The sequence below is a fragment of the Eleginops maclovinus genome, chromosome 23, assembly GCF_036324505.1.
Source record: "Eleginops maclovinus isolate JMC-PN-2008 ecotype Puerto Natales chromosome 23, JC_Emac_rtc_rv5, whole genome shotgun sequence".
Taxonomy (NCBI): Eukaryota; Metazoa; Chordata; class Actinopteri; order Perciformes; family Eleginopidae; genus Eleginops; species Eleginops maclovinus.
The window spans coordinates 380,464-387,500 of NC_086371.1; positions in this window are offsets into that span (position 1 = coordinate 380,464).

Sequence of the window (7,037 nt, forward strand, 5' to 3'; positions counted from 1 at the left end):
TTGATTATACATTATTATATCTCTTTGTATTATTTCTAATTATGTAAATGTATTTATGAGTGAAGTGCGATAGTATCAACTATCAAACACTGTGGTTTGTGTTGTACACTTCGGACAGCTCAGAAATAAGCTTGGACAAGGTTTTATTGTTTGCATTGTTATTTACATATCTCAAATATAATAAACAATGATTCCAACCTGAGAACTTTATAAATCAACATTTCAAATATAAAATCAGATTTATTTTTTGGTATTCATGTTTAAAAAGTGATATCGGACACATCCACACGTTCTTTACCTCAGGAGATGTGTTTTAAAACAAAACACAGTCAGTATATGTCATGAGTTGTTGAGTCAAATATTGCACGTCAATTAGATTTGAAGATATATTTAAAATAAGGAACATGTGAAGACGGATTTTAAATAGAGATCTGATGCGTGTTAGTCTCAGCCATGACGTGCGGGCGGATCAGTTGATGGTGTAAATAATAAAATAAATGGTGTCACTAAAAAACAAAAGGGCCACATGTGAAGCCCCCCCCCCCGCCCCCCAGCTCGTGTTGCATGAATAAATGATCAGAATCAAATAAATAAAGACCCTGACATGTATGACACGTGAATAATGAAAACACTGTTTCTCTTTGTCTGCGACCCCGAGGCTTTTCAAATGAAACGCTCAGAAACACGGAGAGGAAATATTATCAACAGCATGAGATTCACGTGTTTGCTCCCCCCGGACCCCCGCTCACCTCCACCTGACACTCATCCCTCCCCACCATCAAAGCCCTCCTCAAACTGGCCCCTCTCTGACCCCCCACACTGAAGACCCCCAGGATGAAGCTCCAGACCTGGGGTGACCGGGCCTCAACCCCCCTACCATCCCTCAAACAGGCCCTGAAAACCCAGCTGGCTTTTCCCCTGGAACCCCCATACTCATATTTATGAATGAAGTGCGATCGTTACGAATGACCCAGCTCGTTGGACGGTTAATGAATAAGCGCAGACATGATGTTAGTGTTAGTGTTATTTCATCAAAGCAGTTGAAATGTTTCCAACCTGAGGTAAATAAATGAAGCGTTGGATTTATTTTAAACAGAAAATCAGATTTACAGATATGTAGTCCGTCAGATGTCCCCCAATCTTTCATGTCTGTTTCTCTTAAACGTGTCTTCGGTAAGGCGCCCGAGTGTCTCATGAAGCGTGTCATAAATTACATGCAGCGTGAGGACGAGGCTGAGGCTCTTCAGGGACCGTCTGTCAGGTAAGGGTCTGTGCTGGTATCTCTGAAGACCCCACAGCACAGACCAGTAGAGCTAGAAGGGGATTGATAGAATGAGGACCAGCTCTTATAGAGAGGGGGGTCAGGTGAGGGGATCAGGTGAAGGGGTCAGGTGAGGGGATCAGGTGAAGGGGTCAGGTGAGGGGGTCAGGTGAGGGGGGTCAGGTGAGGGGATCAGGTGAAGGGGTCAGGTGAAGGGGTCAGGTGAGGGGGTCAGGTGAGGGGGGTCAGGTGAGGGGATCAGGTGAAGGGGTCAGGTGAGGGGGTCAGGTGAGGGGGGTCAGGTGAGGGGGTCAGGTGAGGGGGGTCAGGTGAGCTTCCTCTGCAGCCAGGTGAACACCATAGTTTGATTCTGCATTTTATTCTGGGACAGGAGCTCTTTCAGTTTATATTTTGAGATGTTCTTATACTGGTTCTTATCTTAATTACAGATTATTAGAGATGAATTAGAGATTATCACAGATTATCAGAGAGGAATTAGAGATTATTAGAGATGAATTACAGATTATCAGAGATGAATTAGAGATTATTAGAGATGAATTAGAGATTATCAGAGATGAATTAGAGATTATCACAGATTATCAGAGATGAATTAGAGATTATCAGAGATGAATTAGAGATTATTAGAGATGAATTAGAGATTATTAGAGATGAATTAGAGATTATCAGAGAGGAATTAGAGATTATTAGAGATGAATTACGAGATTATTAGAGATTAATTACAGATTATCAGAGATGAATTAGAGATTATCAGAGAGGAATTAGAGATTATCAGAGATGAATTACAGATTATCAGAGATGAATTAGAGATTATTAGAGATGAATTAGAGAGGAATTAGAGATTATAGAGATGAATTAGAGATTATCAGAGAGGAATTAGAGATTATTAGAGATGAATTAGAGATTATCAGAGAGGAACTAGAGATTATTAGAGATGAATTAGAGATTATTAGAGATGAATTACAGATTATCAGAGATGAATTAGAGATGAATTAGAGATTATCAGAGATGAATTAGAGATTATCAGAGATGAATTACAGATTATCAGAGATGAATTACAGATTATCAGAGATGAATTAGAGAGGAATTAGAGATTATCAGAGATGAATTAGAGATTATCAGAGATTATTAGAGATTATCAGAGATGAATTAGAGATGATCAGAGATGAATTAGAGATTATCACAGATTATCAGAGATAGAGATTATAGAGATAGAGATTATTAGAGATGAATTAGAGATTATTAGAGATGAATTAGAGATTATTAGAGATGAATTAGAGATTATCACAGATTATCAGAGATGAATTAGAGATTATCAGAGATGAATTAGAGATTATTAGAGATGAATTACAGATTATCAGAGATGAATTAGAGATTATTAGAGATGAATTAGAGATTATTAGAGATGAATTAGAGAGGAATTAGAGATTATTAGAGATGAATTAGAGATTATCAGAGAGGAATTAGAGATTATTAGAGATGAATTAGAGATTATTAGAGATTAATTACAGATTATCAGAGATGAATTAGAGATTATCAGAGAGGAATTAGAGATTATCAGAGATGAATTACAGATTATCAGAGATGAATTAGAGATTATTAGAGATGAATTAGAGAGGAATTAGAGATTATCAGAGATGAATTAGAGATTATAGAGAGGAATTAGAGATTATTAGAGATGAATTAGAGATTATCAGAGATGAATTAGAGATTATCAGAGATGAATTACAGATTATCAGAGATGAATTAGAGATTATCAGAGATGAATTAGAGATTATTAGAGATGAATTAGAGATTATCAAAGATGAATTAGAGATTATTAGAGATGAATTAGAGATTATTAGAGATGAATTAGAGATTATCAGAGATGAATTAGAGATTATCAGAGATGAATTACAGATTATTAGAGATGAATTACAGATTATTAGAGATGAATTACAGATTATCAGAGATGAATTAGAGATTATTAGAGATGAATTAGAGATTATCAGAGATGAATTAGAGATTATCAGAGATGAATTAGAGATTATTAGAGATGAATTACAGATTATCAGAGATGAATTACAGATTATCAGAGATGAATTAGAGATTATTAGAGATGAATTAGAGATTATCAGAGATGAATTAGAGATTATCAGAGATGAATTAGAGATTATTAGAGATGAATTAGAGATTATTAGAGAGGAATTAGAGATGATTAGAGATTAATTAGAGATTATTAGAGATGAATTAGAGATTATCAGAGATGAATTAGAGATTATCAAAAGTGAATTAGAGATGATCAGAGAGGAATTAGAGATTATTAGAGATGAATTACAGATGATCAGAGATGAATTAGAGATTATCAGAGATGAATTAGAGATTATCAAAGATGAATTAGAGATTATCAGAGATGAATTAGAGATTATCAGAGATGAATTACAGATGATCAGAGATGAATTAGAGATTATCAGAGATGAATTAGAGATTATCAGAGATGAATTAGAGATTATCAAAGATGAATTAGAGATTATCAGAGATGAATTAGAGATTATTAGAGATGAATTACAGATGATCAGAGATGAATTAGAGATTATCAGAGATGAATTAGAGATTATAGAGATGAATTACAGATTATTAGAGATGAATTACAGATGATCAGAGATGAATTAGAGATTATCAGAGATGAATTAGAGATTATTAGAGATGAATTACAGATTATCAGAGATGAATTACAGATTATTAGAGATGAATTAGAGATTATTAGAGATGAATTAGAGATTATCAGAGATGAATTAGAGATTATTAGAGATGAATTAGAGATTATTAGAGATGAATTAGAGATTATTAGAGATGAATTAGAGATTATCAGAGATGAATTAGAGATTATTAGAGATGAATTACAGATGATCAGAGATGAATTACAGATTATCAGAGATGAATTAGAGATTATCAGAGATGAATTAGAGATTATTAGAGATGAATTAGAGATTATTAGAGATGAATTAGAGATTATTAGAGATGAATTAGAGATTATTAGAGATGAATTAGAGATTATTAGAGATGAATTACAGATTATTAGAGATGAATTACAGATTATCAGAGATGAATTAGAGATTATTAGAGATGAATTAGAGATTATCAGAGATGAATTAGAGATTATCAGAGATGAATAGAGATTATCAGAGATGAATTAAACTGCAGACATTGAAATATTTGAGTCTTGAGCAAACACATGAGCGTCTGAACAGGAAGTGGGAGAGGGGACGGTTTTAGAGTGAGGACGTTTGAGCTGAATGGGACAGTCCCAGTACAGAGAGAGTGTTGCAGTGAGGGCAACATGTGCCCACAGGAGGGCAGAACACACACACACACACACACACACACACACACACACACACACACACACACACACACACACACACACACACACAGGACCTGGTTTCATTATATCTGTGTCTTGCTCTCTGTCCTGATTTATTTCCAGCACTCTTTCTTCAGCAGACTGAGAGACGCTCAGCTTCACCTCTACAAACGCAATGAAGACATAAAAGTAAATAAAGTAAACAAAGTAAATAAAGTAAACAAAGTAAACAAAGTAAATAAAGTAAATAAAGTAAATAAAGTAAACAAAGTAAATAAAGTAAATAAAGTAAACAAAGTAAATAAAGTAAACAAAGTAAATAAAGTAAATAAAGTAAACAAAGTAAATAAAGTAAACAAAGTAAAAGTAAATAAAGTAAACTAAAGTAAACAAAGTAAATAAAGTAAATAAAGTAAATAAAGTAAACAAAGTAAAAAAGTAAATAAAGTAAACAAAGTAAATAAAGTAAACAAAGTAAATAAAGTAAATAAAGTAAACAAAGTAAATAAAGTAAACAAAGTAAACAAAGTAAACAAAGTAAATAAAGTAAATAAAGTAAACAAAGTAAACAAAGTAAATAAAGTAAATAAAGTAAACAAAGTAAATAAAGTAAACAAAGTCAACAAAGTAAATAAAGTAAACAAAGTAAATAAAGTAAACAAAGTAAATAAAGTAAATAAAGTAAACAAAGTAAATAAAGTAAATAAAGTAAACAAAGTAAATAAAGTAAATAAAGTAAACAAAGTAAATAAAGTAAATAAAGTAAACAAAGTAAATAAAGTAAATAAAGTAAATAAAGTAAACAAAGTAAACAAAGTAAATAAAGTAAATAAAGTAAATAAAGTAAACAAAGTAAATAAAGTAAATAAAGTAAATAAAGTAAATAAAGTAAATAAAGTAAATAAAGTAAATAAAGTAAATAAAGTAAACAAAGTAAATAAAGTAAATAAAGTAAACAAAGTAAATAAAGTAAATAAAGTAAACAAAGTAAATAAAGTAAATAAAGTAAATAAAGTAAACAAAGTAACAAAGTATTTTGATTGTCTTTATTTTATTTCGTAATTTGAACTTTGATCTATAATCGGACCTCAGAATCCACCTGTCTTCTGACTGTAACATACCCATCATTACCTCCACTCCTCTCAGAGAGGCTCTCTCCAGCAGAAGTTCCAATAAATCGGTCCCCCCCCGTGAATATTTAACCCAACGTGTTGAAGGTGTCATCCCCCCCCCCCCCCCTCGCCGCCGAGGCTCATTAACCTCTGATGATTCCAATTAACCCGACACATTAGAGCTCTTCAGAGGCGAGATTTCCTCCTGAGCCTGAACGCCTCTGCAGGCCCCCGCAGACAGGATTCGATGTCACAGCTCACCCCGCCCACACAGAGGAGGAGCCAATCAGAGAGCGGCACAGGTGGGACAGGTGTGACAGTTAATGGTTACATTGTGAAGATTTACAGTTTTTCTTTTTTACAAACTTGATTGTTAAAAAGAAAAAAATCAAATGAAAAACAAACGATATTAATCTTTATGAAGAATTTATACAAATCAATTAAAAGTCAAACAAATATATTCATTAGAAACATCGATGATTTTAAAAAATAATAGAATAAAACATATATTAATATTAATAATATTAATATATTTTATATTATTAATATTATTATATTATTAATAATATTAATATATAATAATATTAATAATATTAATATATAATATTATTAATATCATTAATAATATTAATAATATTAATATTATTAATAATATTAATATTATTAATATTATTATATATTAATAATAATAATATTAATATATAATAATATTAATATTATTATATATTAATATTATTAATAATATTATATATTAATATTATTAATAATATTAATATATAATATTATTAATAATATTATATAATAATATTATTAATAATATTATTATATATTAATATTATTAATAATATTAATATATAATAATATTAATATTATTATATATTAATATTATTAATAATAATAATATTAATATATAATAATATTAATATTATTATATATTAATATTATTATTATTAATAATATTAATAATATAAAATATATTAATATTATTAATATATTTTATATTATTAATATATTTTATATTATTAATAATATAATATATATTAATATTATTATATATTAATATTATTATTATTAATAATATTAATATATAATAATATTAATATTATTATATATTAATATTATTATTATTAATAATATTAATAATATAAAATATATTAATAATATTAATATAAAATATATTAATATTATTAATATATTTTATATTATTAATAATATAAAATATATTAATAATATTAATGATAAATAAATAAAGGTTGCTTCAACGTGTTTCCATTTAATTCATTCTGAATTCATAACGCAAACA